The sequence below is a fragment of the Marmota flaviventris genome, chromosome 5 (assembly GCF_047511675.1).
Source record: "Marmota flaviventris isolate mMarFla1 chromosome 5, mMarFla1.hap1, whole genome shotgun sequence".
NCBI classification, from domain to species: Eukaryota; Metazoa; Chordata; class Mammalia; order Rodentia; family Sciuridae; genus Marmota; species Marmota flaviventris.
In genome coordinates this window covers 92,283,325-92,287,843 of record NC_092502.1, presented here as the reverse complement: position 1 = coordinate 92,287,843, position 4,519 = coordinate 92,283,325, and the positions used below count along the sequence as shown (strand labels likewise).

Sequence of the window (4,519 nt, the reverse complement as noted above, 5' to 3'; positions counted from 1 at the left end):
TCTGAGGGCAGCACCCCCAATGACCTAACCACCTCCCACCAGTTCCCACCTTTTAATGGTTCGATCACTTCAATGAGGAACATTTCTCCAACACTTGATCCTTTGCAGGACAAACCACATCAAAACCATAGCACCTATATAACAAGATGAAGATAGAATAGTTTGTTAGGGATTATTTGGGGGGGGAGGGGCAAACTGAGAGCAAATTCCTCATTTCTCTACTATTTCATGACCTGTTAGTCATGAAACAGTTACTATTTCACCTGTCAGGTTTTGTGTGGAAAATTACACATGCATGAATATTTTGCAACCAAATGATTATAATCTACAAGCTCTCCTACTTATCTGGTTCCACAGTAGGAAGTTAGAGAAGCGTGTGTTTGTCATTTCATGGTGATTTATTATGCCTCTGCTAAGTACATTTGAAATAACAGGCTGCACTATAACACTCAACCCTTGATAACGGGTGATTTCTAATCACACTGAACCAGGGGAAGACTGTACTCTAAAAGTAAGGAAGCTATGTCCATCAGATGGTTAGTGCCCAAGTCCCAGAGAAACATAGTGTCCTCTTTCATAACTGAGCGATGCCTCTATTACATACTGTTAGGACCTAATTATTGATAAAATCAAGACCTTTCCATATCTAGCCACATTTAATTTCTCAAGACAGTCCAAAAGATCATGAATCAAAATTCTTTGCTTCTTGCCAATCACCTAAGATAAAAACTAAACTGGAGAGTTGACCTCCTTTCTAGTAAAGGACAACAGTGACAAAAATACTTGGAAAAGCAACTAATTTACTTTCTGGTGCCTTATAATCCCTCTCCTCCCTTGCCCTCAGCGACTAATTTTTTAAAGAATAAATATTTTAAAGCCAACAAAATAATGTTTCAATAAAATGCTCAAAAATCATGATTGGACAACGTGGATTCTTCAGCAAATACGACAGAACAACACAATGGGAGGATGAGCAAAAAATTGAATAGATTTTATTTGAATTTACCTTTGGTCCAGGGATCCAAATGTGGTATAACTGGAAGAGACAGACTATTTTTAGAGATATAAAGCATTTTTTTTTAATCTGACAAAATTTCCCTTGAAAGACTTCTCCCCCCAGTGCTGGGATGCAGGTGAGTAGAAGTGGCGATGCAGCTACTGCAAACATCACGGGACAAAGGCTCAAGAGGCTGAAGGCCAAGTACAAGCAACTAACTCTGAATTCTTCAGAAAGAATTGTGACAGGCCCCATGAGTGAAGAGAATTTTTTTGAATGAGAGGCATGGATCATGGGCCCCCAAAATACCAGTTTTGAGTTTGGTGTTTCTCTTGGCATCATGAGTTTCTCACTTGACTACCCACTGAGTCCTCAGAAGATGATGTGCACTTGTGAGATGTTCTGTCGCAACATCGACCCAAATGGCAGAGACTTCATCTCCATCCTCCACAAGCCGGGCAATGACCCCACTGGACTTACAAGAGCAGATTTAAGAAGTGAAACCTGGTGTGGAATGTGGAGAAGATCCCTCTGTTGCTGTCAGTGGTGACAACAGAAGTGGAGTTAAGCATGGATACTTCCAAAGTTTGGTGGGACTAACAGGAGTGGTTTTACAAGATTGCCCAGCAGATTGTGCAGAAGTCTCTAGGGATCTGAGGCTACCCCATGTGTGAATGGCTAGAGAACATGGTGCAGTTCCAGTGCTGCTCTTGGGACACTCAATGACAGTGCTACCAGTGCTGCCACCAAAATAGGCAAGCTTACACAACCATGGCACTCCTTGTGTTTTACAAGTAAAGGTTATTCTTACAGCCTAGGTACAGCCTCTTCATTTATTGTGCATTACAATCACACTTAGAAACACTTTTGGGAACACTTTGTAAATGGTCGATGAGAAATGGGAACCCAGAACAGAAGGTTATTGCTGGCCATGAAGACCATTGGCTTCTCTGGTTGCATTTTTAGGAGATTAGTGTTCATGTCATGATTGTTGGTACACTGCTAGAGCAGGCATGGGAAGATCTTTGAAGTTTTAGTGACTTTTTCTCCTGAATCCATTACAAGTTTTTCTTTTTCCAGCTAAAAGTTGGGTCACTCTGGGGCTCTGCACTGTACACTGTAGTTGCACCAGGACCATTCTTTGCTCTTGAAGTCAGAAGGGACTCTACCATTAGTTGGCACAGAGTGCAGAGGTGTGCCTTTCCCCAAAAAAAATGGACCTGGCTAGGGACCTGGACTTCAGCTTCAGGCCCCAAGTAGAGGGAGCACTTTTTTACAGCCTATGATTTTGGTGCTGTCTAGGTGTCTCTGATAGCAGAGAGAGGTGAGCAGCACAGTACCCCTAGCAGACACCATAAGAAACAATAGGTCTGTTGTATGGGGAAGCAGATGGCCGGCCTGTTTCAAACAGGTTACATTTCAATAAGAGATTCTGTTTTTAAAATAAGAGATGGCCTATGCAACATGCAATAGATTTCATTTCACATTAGCCTCTTTCCTTCCCTTTTTGAATATGTCCAGTAGACATTTGTCTTGTACCAAAATCTCACCTTTCGTGGTGTTAACAATTCTGGTTCAGGAGCTCAGTATTGAGCTTCTGTGGAGGCCAGGTTTGTTTCTTCTCAGAAATGTTTAATTTAATGATTAATCATTAAATGTTTGAAATTCCATGCCAGGACTTGTGTTTGGAAGGGTGGAGGAGGAGAAATGTAGTGTTTGCAGGCATGAACGAGATGCAGCCTCTCCAGAGTGGGAAGCAGTGGGTGGTGTGGAGTCTGCTGGCCTGCTTCAAGACCACAGGGACACAGTCACGTCTGGGCGTTCATGGGAGGTGGAAGAGGAGCAGCATTCTCTTTATAAAACATAGTATTTTTATTAATTTATATTTATCGAATGAAAAAAATCACATGCTGCCCCGCTTTTGTGAGGGAATTTAATTCCTATATTAAAAAATAAAGTTCTACATTTCCCCCTCTTACAACAAAAGACTTCTCATATAGTAAAGAAAATTTTGGATCTTCATTCTTTCTCTTTTTATTCACCTCTCCATTTTTCCTCTTATAGTACACTTATGTCAAATAATTTCTGAAAAACCATTAAAACATTTTTAAGTAAAACATATCCTTCACACAATGTGTGACAGACTACTGCTTATAAAACAAAATTTCAACAAAAGTAGTTTAAACATCAAGTTGTCTTTTATTAGAAATTTGTGTACCAAGCAGCATCCTGTCTACAAAATAGAGAGAATTCTGTTGGGCATGGCAGAACAGTTAGTTTTCATAAGATAGCTTGATTAGGATCAAGGAAACAGCATGATACAAAAAGCAAATTGGTTAACATCGGGTAACTTCAGGTTACTTTTTTGGTAAGATTCAAAGCAGAAGGTACTTCTTTGTACCAACACAGGTTAACTGTGTTTATGTGTGGGCACACACTGGCATGTTACAGGGATTGAACCCAGGGACACTTTGCTTCTGAGCTACATCCTAGCCCTTTTTAAATTCTAAACTGAGACAAAGTCTAGCAAAGTTGCCCAGGCTGGCCTCAAAATTGTGATCCTCCTGCCTCAGCCTCCCAAACTCTGATGCCACCACATCTGGTCACCAGGTCCTTTTTGATCGATTGCTGTAAATCTCCTATTTTCTAAGAAAACTGGCCTGTTTCAGGGTTTTTATTGCATGTAGTTGCAGTTTGATTATGGCTTAAGTGAGTCCATGTTGGTTTGGTCTTTGGGGGTTTCATTCCAGAGTTCAGTCAAAAACAAAGGCCTCTCATAAATTTTATTTAACATTGTAAGTAAGGATTCTAATAAAAAATTGATTTATATTAAAATGAAGTGCATCTTACTGCTCATGAGAAGTAAAAAGTACCAAAAATACTAAGATAGGTAACGGTTAGCCTGTTCCTCCCAGAGCCTCAGTCACCAACTGATAATTACTTAGCTGCTGGAAAAGATACGCAAATTAAGGTGCCAAAGTGTGAGTCAGCATATAAACTGAGACAGAGGGGCAAGGAGAGTTGAAAAAAACAAAAAATGTTTCTGTTTCTGTTTTTATCTTATTACCCAGGGTTTATGACTGATAACAGTTCTAAAATGTTTTAGTTACTCTTTAACTCAGAGATATGGACACCGAGATTGGAATACACACTAGATTAATCAGTTGCACTGAAATATCCATGGAGGGAATGCTCCTCTGTCCCTGGAAAACATGAATTTGCAGATCCACTGCACAGAATGAGAATCTTCTCCTTCCTCCTCCAGCAGTGCTGCTCCTAGGCCCCACCTACTGTGCAGCAGGTGTATGGGGATGTTACAGAGGGGTGGAGAGAGTTCCATTTCTGAATACTGATCCTGGTCAGAACGTTAGTAAAGAACCAAAATGACTGACATATTCCCTCCTCATAGAGATAGTTTTTCTGCTCTCCCTTACACAGCTGAGCTGGAAACCCCTGATTATTTTTCCTCACACAAGTCCCTCCTAGATCTTTCCTATCAAGTGTTGAAATATGAATTACATA

General features: G+C 40.5%; 1 pseudogene; it reads left to right on the top strand.

Annotated features, from left to right (window-relative positions):
- Positions 1–1,172: 1,172 nt before the first annotated feature.
- On the top strand, positions 1,173–1,654 carry LOC114086289 (ubiquitin-conjugating enzyme E2 G2 pseudogene; annotated as a pseudogene).
- Positions 1,655–4,519: the final 2,865 nt, after the last annotated feature.